At 48.0% G+C, this 18,781-nt stretch overlaps 2 long non-coding RNA genes across 3 annotated transcripts in view; one reads left to right on the top strand and one right to left on the bottom strand.

The window, feature by feature from the left end:
- LOC133269331 (uncharacterized) overlaps window positions 1–18,781 on the top strand; it is a 68,376-nt gene that overhangs the window by 37,127 nt on the left and 12,468 nt on the right. Inside the window, exon 1 of one of the 2 annotated variants that reach the window (XR_009743416.1) lies at window positions 9,069–9,169. The exons of the other annotated variant lie outside the window; for it this stretch is intronic. This is a non-coding gene — a long non-coding RNA (uncharacterized LOC133269331). Of the gene's footprint in view, window positions 1–9,068; window positions 9,170–18,781 lie in introns of those variants that run through there. 2 annotated transcript variants of the gene reach the window in all.
- On the bottom strand, window positions 309–7,932 carry LOC133269817 (uncharacterized). Its single transcript, XR_009743565.1, has 3 exons — window positions 7,804–7,932; window positions 3,455–3,542; window positions 309–532 (listed from the first exon to the last, which is right to left on the bottom strand). It is a non-coding gene; the product is annotated as an uncharacterized LOC133269817 (long non-coding RNA).

Raw genomic sequence — 18,781 nt, forward strand, 5'->3', positions numbered from 1 at the left:
ATGGGAACACCCAGGAAAGGGTTGGAGTAAGTCAGAAGTCAAAACTGCCTTCTAGAGAATCACACTTCAGAATTTAAGACTTGTGGTTGCTCCAGTCAAAGATAAGGCTGTGGGCTCAATTTAAAAAAATAAAATAAGATCCAGCTGAATAAAGTAACATTACTTTTGGAATCTGGTTGCTCAAATGATAGCATTCAGTGTTAGTATTTTGATCGAAAAGAAACCAGTGAATATGTTCACTTTATTTAAATGGCAAGTTTCTACTATTTACAACTTTTACTTTCCAAAGTCGGCGCAACTACTGGGAAAAGAATTTTCTTTAATTTTTATTTTTGCTTCACATTGTGTGAATTCTATCTGCAGCTTCTTAGTTACTGGTGATGGATCTGTAAGCAACCTGGCTTGACTCTGGGAATGCAGGCAGGGTTTGCAACAGAGCTCTTCAGAAGACCTTCCTTTTGACCTCTTGGTGCAATTAGTCATGGTTTCACTAAGAGACTTACTGCGCACAGAGCATCCCCTCTGAGTACAGCTGCAATGAACAGGCAGAGATTTCTGAGACAGCACAAACTTGTAAACCCTTCCACAAGATTATCAAATGACAGCAGGTTGAAAGCATGCAATGAGAAGCACGGGTTCACTGACTAAGCATCCCTAATGGGGCTGATGCTTAATCCTTTCATAGATGGTGCCCTCTAACCCTGCTTTGAAGGAGGAGGAGGCAAATGCACTCTGGAGAAATGGTGTAATTGAGAGTAAGGTTGATCTACTGCTAAATGTGAGTAATATGGAATTTGCCTCCTTACTGACTGGTCTAGAGCAGGCCAGTCTATCAGTCTACACTACTCTACATACTCCTTGATTTCTCCCTGCCTCCTTGTCTCTGCTCCTCTCTTTTGAGAGGCCAGCAAGGGCCCCTGATCCACGCATAGTAGTAAAGGCTCGCGGTCTCAAGGCAGTTGAGGCTGATAATCTCAGGTGTTGCTTTGGGTCCCATGCCAGTTCTGCATTCCTCTACTCTTACACACGCCAAAGAATTCTTAGGAGATGCCTCCACTTCCATATAGCTACAATACTGAAGTCTTAGCTCTAAAACAAAGCTGGAGTAAGGAGTTAGAAGATAAGTCTGTTGTAAATTGCTTGAAAGAGTCCAGCGCAGAGCCACAAAGATGATTAAGGGAGTGGAACATGTCCCTTATGAGGAGAGGCTGAGGGAGCTGGGTCTCTTTAGCTTGGAGAAGAGGAGACTGAGGGGTGACCTCATCAGTGTTTACAAATATGTAAAGGGTGAGTGTCAGGATGATGGAGCTAGGTTTTTGTCAGTGATGTCCAGTGATAGGACAAGGGGCAATGGGTGTAAACTGGAGCATAGGAGGTTCCATGTGAACATCAGGAAAAATTTCTTTACTGTGAGAGTGACAGAGCACTGGTTGCCCAGGGGGGTTGTGGAGTCTCCTACGTTGGAGATATTCAAGGCCCACCTGGACAAGTTCCTGTGTGATGTACTCTAGGTTACCCTGCTCTTGCAGGAGGGTTGGACTAGATGAGCTTTTGAGGTCCCTTCCAACCCTTAGGATTCTGTGATTCTGTGTGATTCTGTAAATCACTGCATGAACTACTGTCCACTTGGGTGCAACAACTAATTCCCAGGGAACAGCCCAGGCTGAAAGGGGTACAGGATAGCCAGCTATAGGAAAGCTAAAGACATCATTAGCCATCTTTGCAAGTCCTTCCCTGGAAGAAATCGTGGTAGTGAGAACTAGGTTCCTGTGCCTATGCAAGCTCATTTTCCTTGTGGTTAGCAGCTCTGGCTATCACAACTCCATAGTCAGACATGCAAATGAGCACATTAAGGTAACCCCGAGGACTTGCCATCTAGACAGCACATGCACAGCTAGTGGGAAGAGGGGATAGTTTAGGTACCAAAGTCCTGCACAGGTTTGCACAATCCATGCTAACAACCTTTTGCTAGTGTTTGACTGACATTTTTATCCAGGCTAGGTCTTATGACACCAGCTTGTGTGTATGTACCTGCATACCATCATACTTCCTGACTGTACCTGCAGGCATCACACCAACATCAACCTGGAATCTACCTGCAGTCTCCCTGGCATCACCCTGGCATCACCTCTGCATCATCTCTGTATTGTCCGGCCATCCCAGTGAGTGCATTATCTCCCTGAATACTGATGATGTCCTGAGAGCTGAGCAATCGCCAGCTGGTTTGGGATACTGCAAATTCCTTGTTCTCATGTTCTCTTCTGCCTCCCTTTTGCCCTGTCTCACCCCTGTCTCTGCCCTCTGCACTCTTGCTCTGCGGCAAGGGGGCTACATAGCAGAGGAGGCATCACACAGATTTGTCCGGCAGGTTTGCAGTGACAGGGGTGTGATGACCCTGCACAGGGGCTTGTTTCCACCCTGAACCCATCTGTGATGTGTTTTGGTTTTTTTTTTCATCCCTCTACTCAGCTCAGGCTGCTCCGGGAGAAGTGGCACGTAGGCACATACATCCTTGTGCACACTATACTTGTATAAACTCCATCAGGAAGTCATCTGGCCAAACTTTCCAGAGCTCTGCTTTTAACTCTTCCCGAAGCAGGCTGTACTGGCAGCCTGGGGATTTCCAGGGAGCGTGGACATGTGCATTCATCCTCCTGTTCTGTTTATTGATTCCCACCACTGTCGTTCCTGCAAGCCCTGAGCACGTGGCTGTGCAGCTTTTTCACCCATCCTACTCCCAGTTCCCATCAGAAAGAAGTCCCCATCAGCTGCCCACGGGCACACTTAGGGCTCTGCAGTAAAATGTTGCCTGGCTTTCCTGGGGGATGAAGTAGCAAAAGCCAGTTGCCAACAAGTGCTATAGCAGAGACTATGCAGGAGAACGGAGCACTGGTGGGGCAAGCCTGTTGGTGACAGCGATTCTCCCTTGTGGTTGCTATTCAGAACTGTCCTTACCAGGCACACGAGTAGCAAAGGAAGTTCTCACAGCCCTGAAATGTTTGCTGTGGTCAGTGAAAGATTAGAAAGAAAACTCAATCCCTTTATAAGTGACCCTGTCTTCAATGAAGACGTGTCTCACTGTATGTCCCACTCTGCACAGAGGCACGATTACACACCCACATAGGCACATCAGTGTGCACATAAACATTTCAAAGGGCTGAGAAAAACTCTGTGAGACTGCTCACGTAGGAGAAAGGCTGCTATTCCTCCCCATGACATATGTGGATTAATAGTTCTCCTAATTGTTAAATGCAGTCATCTCATTTTGTTGGTGCCCATTAAATGCCCCTTGACAGATTTTAATGGCTCATACAAGATTTTGGTGCCTACTGCACAGGAGTGAATAAATGGAATTGCTGGCAATGTTATCCTTTGCAAGTGGCTATGGAACAGGGATGTCTCAGCTCATTTGCCATTTGCTTGATTGTGCTGTCCATATTTTGCTCCAGCTTACCTTGGTGTAAGTATGAAATTTGTCAGACCAGCAAATCTCTGCTGGAGAGGTGCCACCAGTGGTCATGCTGTCTATAAGACTTACAGCACTGTAAAACAGACAAGAATTTAACCATTTATCCATGAAGTTGTTCACATACATTTGTTCCTTGTTTAGTGCATATTCATTGATCTTCTTTAGTGCTACAAAACCAAGACATGGTGAAATAGAGCTTAGAGATCTTGATTCTTCTCCTGGGCACACAGGCATATATCAAAAGAAGTAACTTCACTGAAGTTAATTCAGTCAGCGTGGTGTTAATTTTGCCTTCTCTATCAGATTTACAGGCATCTGAGATAGAGGGTGTATGTTTGCTCTCAGCCTGGCTCAGACAGCTGTGGTATAGAAGGGATTTCTATAGGGATACCACCAGAAATTCCTGAAAATCTAGGGATGACATTTATGACAGACTCATATGTTGCAGAGATGTTTCTCCTCTTGAGCAGCTGTTTGTGCACCATAAACAGCTAGAGAGCTTTCTGTTTCTGTCAGACTCCTACTGAAATTCATGAGATGCAAACCATGACTGCTCACCTATTGGAGTCAGAGGTATTAAAGCTGTTCCCCCCTCACCTCCTCTCCTGCAGCCAGAGGAATCAATCAAGCTCTCATGGTCCCTCAGGGAGATGGAGAAGTTTGGATAGCTGAGGAACATGCAGGCTTTCAACCATCCACGGTGTTTTCCTTTTCTCTTAATTTGTTTCTGCAGATCTTTTGTCAACATGGGTTATTCATCTGCCTCCTCAGATGGGGGATCATAAGTAAACTTTTGCCCCCAAATCTAGACTCAGTTCTCCTATTCTGACAGTTCATTGTAGCCTGAGGTTTTGCATGGTGAGTGGGGCACGCATGGAGGTATCTTTACAGAAGGGGTTCTCCATGCATCTGTGTATCAGATGGTTAAGAAGCCTGGGACAGCATTCAACTTTGAATGGCTTTTCTTTGTGCAACTGATTCCCTGCTCAGTTCTTCAGTTTTCTGCCTCTCAGTGGCAGAGGACAAGGAGTTCCTGAGGATGAACTGACCACAGAGACTCGGCTCCCTGTGTGCTGGCATAAAGGGTAGGCTTGCTCCATCTTTGCCAAGTGCTTTCCCAGGCTAGCTGTGGGTCTGCATACTGAGACTATCCCTCTCAAACAGCAGTGGCAGACGATGGCTTGTCTTCTAAAGCAACTTACTGCTACTGCTGTGACGCCGCATAGCACTTGGGCTTTCCTCCTAGGGGCACTGGAGGGAAGGGAGGCACAGCCTCCTTGGCACACCAATACATTCCTGTAATGCACTAGGAATGGTTGATGTTGTTCATCAAGGTCCTAATTTTTGTCTGTTGGGCTAGAGACAAGAAACTATCGAACACCTAAATGATAACACGTCTCTCTGCCACCATAGGTAGGCCAAAACTTGTCCACTGACAAACCAATGGCAGCAGGATTTGCCTTCTAGTTTTAACGGGCTGCAAATTAATTATGTGTAAGTACTGTGTGGTCATTCTCAAAATGGCCAGCAAAAGAGACAACCCTGTACATCCTGGGGAAATGGAGCAGGGCTGTGAGTTGACAAGGACACCTTGTGCAGCCCTGGCCAGAGGTAGGATAACCATCCAGGTCACTCCAGTGCTTTGTCTGTCTCAGAAATCCAGGATAGGTCAGCACAAGGATAAATCCCTTCTTGATGCTCTTTAAACATAAACCTATAGCAGGAAGAAAGTGGCTCATTTCTGCCTGAAATCCCACATAAACTCATCCTTATGCTGCAGACCTCAGGGCAGTCTTCCAGAGAAGGCTTCCCTTGTGTCTGCCAGGTTTTGTCTGCAGAGGTAACCTTACGGGCAGACTGGAGAGAAGGTATTCTTGTAGTGCATTTCCACCTCCATGACGGTGCCTTTGGGATTAAAGGCCTGATATTTAGGAAGCGAAAGGATGTACGGTGCTCAGTCCTGACCTTGTCATAACCTGTGGAGAGTTAACAAAGATTCCCTTTAACCATGTACGGCGTAAACAGCAAGAAGTATGCATGTAACAAAATTAGAAAGGAATCTGATAGATAGCCCCAAAGATAAATGCCACTTTAGGCAATGTTGCTTTCAGCTGTTGACAGTAGCACCATTCAGAGAGCGACTGGGAGGATTTAAGTGCTTCTTTGCTTCTGGGTGGGATAAGGTGTCACATAAAATGAGTTTTGTGGTTTTGTTTCATATCCCTCCCTGCACTCTTCTCCAATGAGAGCATACACGCCAAAAGCATTGAAAACAGACTGCAGTGAGTTTGTTTCACTAACACATCTCCCCATCAGCAACATTGCTGGAATCTATTGATTCTGGCAGGATTGCAGAAGACGGTGATGTTTGCAATGAGAAATCATGCACTTCTCAGTTGATTTCGGGAAAGGGAAAAAAAAAGAAAAAAGCTCCACCATGTGCAAATATTAACCCTACAGACAGGCTGGTAAACTGCAAAATGTTTCATCTGTCTCCCTCACAGCCAGTAAACACTCAAGGATGCTTTATTGGCAGAAAGCAGAGCTTTAGCTTACATTATGTTACAAAAAAAGAGGCTTATTTAAGTTTTCTTTTCTCTGTTTGTGAATAACATGTGACAGTTCTTATCTGACCTATTGTTTACTTCCTATTTCTGAAGTGAATGCACCCCATGCCAGTGAACGGCATTGGCACACAGCCCCGTGACCCATATCAAACAGCCCAGAGATTATCAATGACACCAGGTCAGAACCACAGGGCAGATGGCTGCTAGGCTTTGAAAGTGGTCCAGGCAGATTCACCTCCCATGTAGGTGTACCTTAATTGCATTGAAAAATCTATCAAAATCAGGTATTTTGACCAAAACCACATTTCCTTTTAATTTTGCCTCATAGATATGAAGCTTCTGTGTTTGTACATCACTTTAACTGAAAATACTCAGTTTCTACTGAAAACGTCTCTGTGCTATGAGACCTATATTAACCTTGTGATTCAGAGCAAAATCTGAAAAGGACATAGATCAAACCACATAGCGGGAGGAACTGTTTTGCCCTCCTCTGTTTTGGGGGCTTTAGTATTTGTAGGACTCTTTAACTCCACTTTGTATGCATTCTCCACATGAAGGGCTTCCAAAATGTAGAAGCATTAAGGTGTTTTCAAAAGGCACGCAGGTAGAGGATGTGATTCGTAAAGACCATGTCTATCCTACAGACCTGCTGGGTAAAGCTAGGGTATAAAGAGGTGCAATCTTCACCAAGACAGCTGCAAACTCCCTAAGCAAAAGCACAGTGACCAACTCACTGGAACAGTTTGCTCCGCTTTGCCCAGAGAGATGTATGTGGCTGTACTATGTTGACCCGAAGTGCAGAACAAACCATGTACCTTGCCAGTATTGTTGAATCCAGGCTGGTAAAATACTCCCATTGTAGATATGGCCTCATATAATGGCTTCATAAACACTGTTGAAAAGTCACACCCAGAGTCACAGTGCCAGAGGAGCCTTTTCCTTAGAAACATCCTACTTGTGATCTTCCCAGTCCCAACCAGTGATCTCCCATGCACAGTAACCCTCTCAGAGGATCTCCTCCCCCTTGCACTCACTGTGCTCTTCAAATGCAGCCTCTAAACACAACCCAGCACCTCGCTGCCAGTGCTTCTTGTCCTGGGCAGTGTTCTCCCTCTGCATACTAACGCAATTGTGCTTTCTGCTACTGCCTTGCCCAGCAGCCTGAGTCTTGACCCCAGCAGCCTGAGTCAAGACAGCCTTGCTTCCTCAGTGGGAAGAGTATCCGCCTGGGCATCTAATTATAGCGAGATGGAAAAACGTCCACTAAAGGATGAGGGTAAGTTTTCCAATATGTAACACAACAGTAATCAATACTTGCATCAATACTTAATTTATCTATGTCAAGCGGAACAGCTTCAGCAGGAGGGAATGAGATCATCTCTTCTGACCCCAGCGTGCTATGCAGTATCACATGGGATGGGAAATGTGGGTTTAAATCCTTTTATTCAGAGGTCTTTAATTTTCAAACCCTTGGATACAAGAGCTCTGCTGCCAGGAGGACTTTGACAGAACTGACCCACCCTTAGCTCATGAACAGAGCTAACATTTTAACCCCAGACCCTTAACCCCCAAATAAAAACCCACTGGGATCGGTGTGAGTCTCCTTTGATCTTAGAGAACTTTTCATCTGGCCTCTGATGAAAGGCATTTACCTCATGGCCAGTGAGTCAAGCCCCTGGAGGACCCTTACTGATTCTCATGAAGAGCTGCAGTTTCAGTTAAAAAAAAGCAGCATTAACCAGATACCAGCTCCTCATGAATATGTACTCACTCGCTCTGCAGTGGCTGTTCAGCCAAGGTATTTGCAATGCGCCCTGTGAGATACCAATTTTTGGGCACCTCCCCGCAGGGACATCAGTGGTGTGATTCAATGACATGGAAAGCTTGCTGGGAAGTGGGGGAGAGTTGTCTGCCATGCACAAGTGGTGACATAAGTGGTGGACAAGAAAAAAACAACAGCTCCTCTGTTGCAACAGGAGGTAAAGGTTTCAGCTCCCTGTGAATGGTTCCCTTAACTGTGACTAAGATGTTCCCTCCATCCAGCTAACGGAGAGTGAGCAACTGTGTTATGCACCGTGCACTCCTGCAAACCAGCCGGCTTTGGGTCATCCTACTTCACGACTTCTCAGAAGGGATCTCTCAGTGTGCTGCTTTCATGAAATATGCTCAATACAGACTCAGATATCAGTCACACTTTCCTTTCTCATTAAGCACTTCCCATAGGAGTTGCAGCCCCTTGGTTTAGCCAACAGGAAGGAAAGCATGTCTCGCTTTTAACTTCTGTCTGTACCTATGTTCATACCTCGGGTCTTGTTCCTGAACTGAGGTGTGTCTTATTACCCCTTCGTGACACTATGAGCTGACTATGAACATTTCCAGGGTGCTCTTGGTTTTTGCCTGTCCACACAGAAAATTCATCTGGTATTAGTGCCAGCTGTGAATTTAAAGCACAATATTCTATTTCTGGGCACTTCAACCAAGATGAATGAACTAGTCATACGTTCTCTGGGACAGGGGTGCTGCACACAGGCTTGTCCAGGAAAAGCTACCGTAGAACAGTTCCAGGAATCACTGTGGAAAGCTGAAGAGCCTAAATCAGTCCCAGTGATCTATGTGGGTTCAGCAAATACGCCAGATTGCAGGGAGAGCTACCAAACCGATTGACAATCCTTCTCCAAGGGTTTGTGTTTCTAAGCTCTCTAAGGGCCATGGGTGGTTCCTGTTCATGATTACCTTGGGTTGTTAGATCCTACTCTGAATACCTATAATAGGACTATCTTGTACCTGATAAACCATGACCCTAGCACTTGAGCCAGTGCCTGCCATTCTCCAAGCAATTGGGCAGGCTGATGCTTTTCTTTTTGGGGAGAGGGCAAGAGAACAAACATGCCAAACGTGCATCAGATAGCTGAGTGCATTACCGGAAGGGGCTCAGACATTATTGTGATAAGTAAATATGAGACTCTACTCAGAACACAATAGAGACTTTATCTTTTTCCCTAAATTATTAATCTTCCCTGAGGAGTGGCTTTATAGTGCTGACTTGGGCACTGTGGAAACACGACCTCTTCCCAGTGAGCTCCTCCCAGCATTATCTCGTGGTAGGATCACAGCAGAGCTCAGCCTGTCCCAGGTGCATTATCTGAGGGGGCACGACATGACTTTCAGTGCTGGCTGGGAGAGGATGCCTCCAGCATGGAGTGGCAGCCATGCTTTTTACCATGGGTGGTAACTGTCCTCCGCCCTGGTTAGTGGGCTGAGAGCACCTTTCCTAAAGGAGAATAATGTACTTCGTTGCCTTTGGGTTTGTGAGTGGGCTTTTCATAACCAGTTTTTTAACTCTGTTGTCTGCTACCTATATGGGGGTAGGTAACAGACAACATGGGGGCGGGGGGTGACAAGTCAAGACTTGGTCTCCTTGGCCCCCCAGACAATTTCTGCTGCAGGCTGTAGAGTGATACCCCTTAAAGGCTTATAAAGGCATTTCAGTTCAGTCTCACTGGGGCCTGGTGAACATCAGTGAGCAGTATAAGTGAGGCATAAGTATCAGTGAGTGCATAAGTGAGGAGGCAAGCTGTGGGATGCTGTACACAGTGCAGACTATGGAGGACACAGGAGGTGTGGGGGAGCTCCTACATGTCTGAGGCTAAGAGAGGAGTGAGGGAAGCCCTGTGGAGCCAGGATGAAGGGTAAAGGGTGTGGGGTGAACTGTAGGAGAAAGCACGCTGTGGGAGAAGTGAGCTTACAGCCAAAAGGGTAGCTGCAATCACGACTATCTTATTCACATATGCATGGCATGTGTGTGTTTGTGCTTGTGGCATATCCCCAAAAGCAAAATTATTCTTCCAGAAGAAGAATCCCCCAAATCCTCTCTCCACTGAGGCAGCCAGCAATCCTTCAGGAGGAAACAGAAAAGGTGGGATGATTTTCTTGCCCAGAGCTGTAAGAAGGGTTGAGAAATGAAGACCTGCAGTCACACAGGGACATTTTTGTCAGAGGTACTTATAGCAGTAACTGCTGCCTGTCACTGAACTATTTTCCCCTTTGCCCTCTGGATCATATTAAATATGCTTGGGCTGCATCATCTGCCTTGACAGACAGCATTGGAAACACTTTGGAGCATGCAGGGATTGCCTGAGCTCTCAGAAGTCAGCCCTTTGACAAAGTTCAACCCCCCCGCTGTTTTCCAGGCGACCCAGCTACCTCCACCCTCACACAGGAGCTGTGTCTCTCCCCAGGGCAGCACAGCAAAGCCACCCCCTGGGTACCCCAGGCCACTGAGGCACATGTCTGCTGAGGGAATGACACAAACGGGTCACAGCAGGGGGATGCCCTCTGATGGATCCTGGCAGTAATCATGGCTGTAAAGGGGTCCTGGCTCAGCCGCTGGAAAAAAGGGTGTTACCAGGGAAAGTTCCTCTGTACCTTGGGGAATAATTGCTAAAGCTAACAGGGAGTAAATGGCATCTTAAAATGTACCTCTTCCACCATGAGAAACAGTGACAGTCACAGCCTGGTCAGAGGGAGAAATAAGTGAATCCCAGCATTCCTGGGATGAACTAGAGAGAGTGAGGGGAGAGGAGAAATGGGGAGAAGGTAATCAGACAGCCTCTACGCTGTTCCACTCTCCTTTTTGCAGCTATGTGGCAGTGCCATTCACTAGAAAACATGGATTGATGGCATTTCCCTGCTGCATGCTCCCCAGGGAGTCAGTGTAGTTCTCTGTGAGACCTCGTATTTCTCAACTGGCTTCTCCCCGCTCCCGCACTCGCACACACCAAGGGCTGAGGCAATGGAGCGACCAAGCGCTCGCTCTGCCGGTGTTTTCTACCCTGGCCGCAGGCTGACCCCTGAGGTTATCTGACAAGCCTGTCGTCAGACGTCAGCAGGAGCAAGGACTGGCACGAAAGCAGCTCTGCAATACGGGAAGTCATTGTGTCTGTGCATCTTGCCCAGCAAAGGTGCAGAAGGTAGCCCTGGCACATATGGTGTTTCAAAGGCACGTGCAGTTTTGGTGCTGCCTCACAGCCTAAGAGTCATCACTGCCATAAAACCACCGACAGCAGCAGGGTGTTCGCTTCACCTGAGCTCTGCCACATCACCTCACCTCGCCTGTGAAGAGCAGCTTTATTCTGCTCTTGGGAGGCACAATTTTCTTCTGGATCAGCAGTTTCCTGGGCAAGGTTGATTTATGCTGACCCTGGCCATGCGTGGTGGAGCGTGGATGCTATCAGGTCTGGAGAGCTCTGTCACTATTTTGACATCCTCGCTTTGATGCAGAGCACAGCAAGAGCTTTGGCTGCAGTGATTTTGCATCAAGGCTGAGTCACTAGCTATGGACCCAGCCATGTGATCTGGACACAGCGAGCCATGGCAAAATGTCACGTAGGACATTTCATAGTCGGTAGAAGGGTCGTCCTCCTTGGGCACTTGCCAAACTGAGGCTGCCCCGGGCAGAATGAGCACTTGGGTGCTAGTTTTGAAGGTGGGCAACGGTCCCACAGAAGGGAAACCATATCCAAGGGCATTGACTGCAGCAGCAAACAGCACAAATACAGCAGGGAAAAAGGTTCAAGCCATCAGCTCCCTTCTAACACACTTGAGGGTGAACAGCCCCTAGAGGAAGAGAAGGGTGCCCTTCATAGCACTCCCAATCCCCACAGCTCCCGCCACTTTGTGAGTAGGTAGAGATGCTATTCCACTTGGTGCCACCTCCAGGAGCCGCTGGGTCCCAGTAGAGCCCAGCAGTGGCTGCAGCCACCAGCGCTGCGGTGCAGCATGACCACCCCCATGGGTAACAACCTCGGCACTAGGGTCCCACAGGGTTTGGTGTGGCCACTGAGGCTGCTGGAACATGAAATCTCAGTCCTGACGGCAGGCTTCCCATTTCAACATTTTTTCTTTCTTCCTTGAAAAAAGGCAAATGGGGAAGCGAGGCTGGCGGAGGAGGCGGGAGGAGCTCGAACCAGTGGGTTCTGGTTTTGCTCAGGCTTCTGAGAAATGCTTGTTTGGGAATGGCGCATTTTAAAATGTCCTACTTGGATGGAAAACGCCTTATCGGTAATAATAGTTCACCTTCTTCTCACCTGAGACGCCTAAGAAATTTTACTTGGCTTCATGAAGCTGATGGACGGCCCCATTCCAGCCCTGTGGCAGCGCGCTGGCTGCACTGTCTGCTGTCACAGGCACTGCCTGGGGGGCACGGGCTCACTCCTCAGCACCCTGGGACAGCAGCTGGGGTCCCTGCAGGTGGTGCTGCTTCCTCGCTGGGCAGCACAGGACACGGGTGTTGCCAGAGGCACAGGACAGCATAGAGATCACTGCTGCCGCCAGCTCGCCATCTGGCTGGAGCACAGAGGGGTTTTAAAGGCCAGTGACATTTCCATTGATCATAGTCACCACAGTCTGCTCCATCTCTGTCTCCATCTTCATCTCCATCATCTCCATCTCCATCTCCATGGCAAGTCCCTTCCTTCCTCCAAGGAACACAGCCATGCCCCCTGCTTCCTTTCAGTGCCATCCCGGGGGCATGTGCTTGTAAACTGAATGCCCTCTCTCATCAGTGCAAAACAACCACAGTCTTGTGGTTGTCTGTCCTCAGCTTGCCTGTGGTCCCTCTCTCACAGCTCTGTCTGGAAGGTCTCAAAGAAAACTACAGCTCGTGATGGGCAGCACAGCCATGTCTTCTAGCTGTGAACCATCACATCAGCAGGTCACCCAGATGGGGAGCAGGACCAGCCAGGCTTGGGAAAGGTCTTATTCATGTGTGAAACTGTGGCACGGACCCTGCTGATGGGAATAATAAAGGACTTTCTACAATTACCCCACGTTTCAGAAGCCAGGATTTCAAAGCAGCAGTTGAGCCCTAATTGATTAAATGCTCACCGCATTCCCGGGACTGAGCCTCTGCCCCTCGTATAAATGGGAATAAGTCACAGGCAATTAGAGATTTGCCTGACGTGTCTCTGTACACTAGCAGTGTCTGGACTCAGACTCCTCTGGCCTTGTTAGTCATTAGACCAACACATCCTCTGTCCTCTCCGGGTGGCATCCCAACAGCCCTGCCAGGATGGAAAAAGCAAAATAATCTGACTTCACATTTATCTAGGAACAGGTTTCCCACAGTTCCTTCACTCTTTTTGTTTTGATTCTGAGATTTTGCTTTCCTGAAAAGTTAAAATAAATCTCAAACTGCAACTGTGGAGCTTTTTGTGCTTGTTGCTGGATGATCATAGAATCATAGAATCATAGAATAGTTAGGGTTGGAAAGGACCTTAAGATCATCAAGTTCCAACCCCCTGCCATGGGCAGGGACACCTCACACTAAACCGTATCACCCAAGGCCTCGTCCAACCTGGTCTTGAACACTGTCAGGGATGGAGCATTCACAGCCTCCCTGGGCAACCTATTCCAGTGCCTCACCACCCTTACAGTAAAGAATTTCCTCCTTATATCCAATCTAAACTTCCCCTGTTTAAGTTTTAACCCGTTACCCCTTGTCCTATCACTACAGTCTCTAATGAAGAGTCCCTCCCCAGCATCCTTGTAGCCCCCTTCAGATACTGGAAGGCTGCTATGAGGTCTCCACGCAGCCTTCTCTTCTCCAGGCTGAACAGCCCCAACTTCCTCAGCCTGTCTTCATACAGGAGGTGCTCCAGTCCCCTGATCATCCTTGTGGCCCTCCTCTGGACTTGTTCCAACAGTTCCATGTCCTTTTTATGTTGAGGACACCAGAACTGCACACAATACTCCAGGTGAGGTCTCACAAGAGCAGAGTAGAGGGGCAGGATCACCTCCTTTGACCTGCTGGTCATGCTCCTTTTAATGCAGCCCAGGATACAGTTGGCTTTCTGGGCTGCGAGCACACACTGAAGCTGTCTCATGTTCGTTTTCTCATCAACCAACACCCCCAAGTCCTTCTCCGCAGGGCTGCTCTGAATCTCTTCTTTGCCCAACCTGTAGCTGTGCCTGGGATTGCTCCCACCCAGGTGTAGGACCTTGCACTTGGCATGGTTAAACTTCATGAGGTTGGCATCAGCCCACCTCACAAGCGTGTCAAAGTCCCTCTGGATGGCATTCCTTCCCTCCAGCGTTATCAACCGAACCACACAGCTTGGTGTCATCGGCAAACTTGCTGAGGGCGCACTCAATCCCACTGTCCATGTCAGCGATGAAGATGTTGAACAAGAGCGGTCCCAACACCGATCCCTGAGGGACACCACTCGTTACTGGTCTCCAGACGGACATTGAGCCATTGACCACAACTCTTTGTGTGCGGCCATCCAGCCAGTTCTTTATCCACCGAGTGGTCCATCCATCAAATTGATGTCTCTCCAGTTTAGAGACAAGGATGTAGTGCGGGACAGTGTCGAACGCTTTGCACAAATCCAGGTAGATGACATCAGCTGCTCTACCCCTGTCCATCAGTTCTGTAGCCCCATCATAGAAGGCCACCAAATTGGTCAGGCAGGATTTCCCCTTAGTGAAGCCATGCTGGCTGTCACCAAGCACCTTGTTGTTTTTCATGTGCCTTATCATCCCTTCCAGGAGAATCTGCTCCAAGATTTTGCCAGGCACAGAGGTGAGACTGACTGGGCTGTAATTCCCCGGGTCATCCATTTTCCCCTTCTTGAAAAATGGGGGTTATATTTCCCTTTTTCCAGTCATCAGGAACTTCACCTGACTGCCATGATTTCTCAAATATGATGGCCAGTGGCTTCGCAACTTCATTCGCCAGCTCCTTCAGGACCCGCGGATGGATCTCATCAGGACCCATGGACTTGTGCACATTCAGGTTCTTAAGATGGTCTCGAATCAGATCCTCTCCTAGAGTGGGCCCAAGGTCTTCATTCTCACAGTCCCTGCATCTGCCTTCCAAGACTTGGGTGGTTTGGTCAGAGCCTTTGCCAGTGAAGACTGAGGCAAAGAAGTCATTCAGAACCTCAGCCTTCTCCAAATCCTGTGTAGCCAGTTCTCCCGAGAGCTTCCTGAGGGGGTCTACATTTTCCCTTGTCTGTTTTTTATTTGCTATGTACCTGTAGAATCCCTTCCTGTTATCCTTAACATCCCCAGCCGAGTTTAATTCTAGCTGGGCCTTAGCTTTCCTATTGTTTGAGGGAAACACATTAAAAGTAGTGCAGAGCATTTATTGCAGAGCCAGGCTGACTGAACGAGGCTGATCAAATATTTTAAACTCAGTGTGACATTTATGCATTGCAGAAAGCAGTTGTGGTGTATCTGAGCTTGTGACCGCTGTTTCTTTTCCTTCTGAACAGGAACCCTTACGGCCTTTCTCACCAGCCCTTTTCTTTGCTATGACTTCCATCCTGTTTACTCTGCTCTCCCGAGGTGCAGGAGGACCTGGGGCATTTCCCACCCCACGCTCCCCACTGGTATCTGACCATCTTTTTTTCCCATATCAGCAGTACTAAAGGCGACTCTCAGTCAGTCTCAGTGTCTAACAAGTACTGAATCACATCTCAGTTGTCCCTGTGTCCAGCCCATAATTTGGGAACAGTGAAGAAACTTTTGTTCTTTCACACTTTCTTTCCCTTTAAAGTCACTCTAAAGCAAATGCCACTTTCTTGAAGAACGTGGTGTTTTTTAAAAGCTTAAAATTGTTTTCTCTTTATCTTTCTTCCCTTTGCTGTTCAGTACAATCACAAGTGACTGGAGTGACATCAATGGAATTTAAACAGGGTCCTGACTTTCTCCAGAAGGTCTAAACCAGCACTTAGTGTCTATCTCACCATGTGTTAGTGTGGTTTGAAAAATCCTTCCCATTTGATGGTTGGGATGGTCCCATTTGGAAGGCTCTTTCCAAGAAAGCCCAGAAAAAGCACTCTCTTTGCAGGAAAATGGATGTTTCTAGGTAAATGCAGCCCTTCCCTCCAGACTGGCTATTTTAAAGTTATGCCGTAACCACCCAGAGAATTCCTTCAGCTTCACACAAACTGTTGGTTTATAAAACCCTGAACTTTGCTTTTACTTGCTGTCTATTTGTTTGAGAATATGTTGATCTGCTACTCTGATGGTGTGGGATGGAAGTGCTTGGCATGTGGAAAAGCTGGGAGGCAGGGACTCTGCACTCTGAAATCTTGTGCAGTGACTGACATTACCCCATGTGGTCAGCTCCAGGAAAGGCAAAGCACCATCATGTACAAAACCTCATGGTGGGATCATGGCCATCTAGCACTGAAGCCCAACTTTAAATGCTTTTCATGGACAAAAGGATTCAATTAAGCCCATAGTGGGCTAAACATACGCCAGGTTAGCACTTCGTTTTGCAGTACTACAAACCTTTCAGACAGAGAGAACTGTTCCCACTTGTTTCATGTGAACATGTAGCCTTTAAATTGTATTGAGCTGTATTTCCACTTTAATCAAAGTTATCTTATAACCAAATGGTATCCTAAAACCTGATAAAGCAGCATTCCTGACCACTGCACACATTTTTTGAATGTCTCAGTGCTAGGATTTCATTCCTTACAGTCAGCAGAAAAACCTCCAGTGACTCATAAGGGCTAGGAATCCTTAGGAAAATAATCCATGCTGGAAAACCAACACTTCCCCCCATTATCTTTGCTGGCTGACAGTGGGGGTGAGAGCAGTATGGCAGACAAGGCTGCAGGGGGACTTCTCCTAGCCCAGCGGGTCAGGATACTTTTCAGAGTAAGGAGGGTACCCACAGCCCCTTCTCCCCTGCCAGTGCTGCCCAGCACAGACATGCTGACAGCAGCCATCACTGTCAGTGTCAGAGAAAAAATCTGGACAAGAGCTCAAAGAAAGCCCATGTGTGACAGTTCTTCTTCAAAACCATTAACAGGTGGCTTCCCTGGGTCATGTAGCACAATTTACCACACCTTGCATAGCACTGATGTAGAGGCAGTAGCAGAGAGGGTCAGAGATGTGACCCAATGGAGATGTGCTCCCTGGGACCAGGTATTTGCACCCCCAATCTGTTGATGGGTTCATGGTTGATCTTCAGTCTGTGTTTTCCTGCAACTCCTTTGCATTGCTGCCTCCTCAGAACAGCCAGCTCTTCCCATGGCTGCTGCTTCATTCCTGAGGATGGGATAAGAGGAAGTGGGATGGGATGGGGCTGGACAGGAGTTGACCATGCAGAGGGAGACAGCCCAAGGTGTGAGTGGCACTGCTCTCTTGCAAGGCTGAGTGACCACATCTGGATGGCAGCTCCCCAGAGGAGGCCATCACAGGGAAACCTTCTCCTCTGGTGCTGGGATGTATGAAGCTGAACTCAAAATGCTGAGGGGGGTCCTCTTCCTTGGGGAAAAAGATCAGGGAAGCTTGTGGCAGTAGGACCTGAGCACTGAGAAGATGCCAGCATGGCAGATGGAATGAAGCTGTCATTAGAGGGGGGAGCTGCACCCAGATCACTCTACTGTGTTGCTTCCCAGTGTGGGCCTACCCGCAAGGGGTCAGTGGGGCTCTCCTCTCCATCCATAGGCTGCATTTCCCTCAGGTCTAGCCATTTAGCTGCAAGCATGCCTTGGTCTTTCTAAGACGGAGGAAATCTCCCTCGAAACCAAGTGGCTTCTCTGGCTGCAGCTTTATCTCCTCCTTCCTGTTTGCTGCTGAAGTCCCTGAAAGGGCTGTTTGTTCCCACCGTCACAGCACCCAGTGCCTCTCAGGGATGTTAGGTCACCTTCCGCCACCCTGGGACTCTGGCACTGCTGCCTCTCCTCCCCTCTTGTTCTGCACTCACTCTGTGCTGAGCACAGCAGGTCCCCTCAACACCCAGCAGTGTCAGTGCCCTACCCAGCTGCGCGGCTGCCCCTTCCCTCCACTGCCATCCCATTCCCTTTCCCTTCTACATTTTATCAAGCTCCTTATCCTGACATTTAGAACTCTGGGCTGAGCAGCCTCTGCCCACAACTCAGCTCAGCCTTCCTCCTTCTCTTCCCCACCTCATGGGATCAACACAGGCTCATCTCTTCTTTCACTCTCCCACCTCTGGCTCTTGTTCCCACCTCCCACTTTTCCACCTCTCCAGGCTGCTCACCCACAGTGCAACCTGCCCATCTTCATCACCACGCTGCCCTGGAGCTGGCTTCCTTCGGCTTGCATTTCACCTATGCTCTCTGCTCAATATTGCTTGTTCCTCTTTTGGGCCTTAAGACAAAAATATCTCCCCACCCAGGCAGCCTGTGCTGCTGGTCAGATTTCCTTGTGAGCTGTGTGAGCAATGTTATTTATGTGCTGGGCAAATACACTGACCCAAAGGGAAAGAGCAGACAGTTCCTGTGAAAATGCTTTCTGTGCTCAGTTCTTGTATTATTGCTTTTCTATGACTTTTTTTTTTTTTTGGTCTATTATTCTCACCAGTTTAATGCTTGATTTTTACTTTGAAATGCACAGGCACAGCACACCCTCCCCTCTGAGTGCGAGGTGGTTATGGTGTTGCAATACAGTCACAGAAAACTACCCCTATATAGAGTAAGATGTGCTGAAAGCTTCAAGGGCCAGTCACAAATCCTGCCCACCTCCTTCTCTCTTGTTTGCTCTCTAGCTAAGGTGTGTTGAGCACTGACATGCCCCACTCGCTTCCTGCTGGGGGTACTGTTTGTTTTGTCCTTCTGGCAGCAATATAGAGCTGTAAGTTTTGTAAAGTATGGAGCCCCTTTTCTGACCCACAGCAAATACCCCCAGAGGCCTGTTCCCCTCCTGCTGTGGTTGCTCTCGCAGAAGTGGCAGGATGCATGTGGATGCTGGTGCCTCCATGCCC

The sequence above is a fragment of the Pezoporus flaviventris genome, unplaced genomic scaffold, assembly GCF_033815535.1.
Source record: "Pezoporus flaviventris isolate CSIRO_AGI_PZ_B2104156 unplaced genomic scaffold, CSIRO_AGI_Pfla_v1 ptg000015l, whole genome shotgun sequence".
Taxonomy (NCBI): Eukaryota; Metazoa; Chordata; class Aves; order Psittaciformes; family Psittacidae; genus Pezoporus; species Pezoporus flaviventris.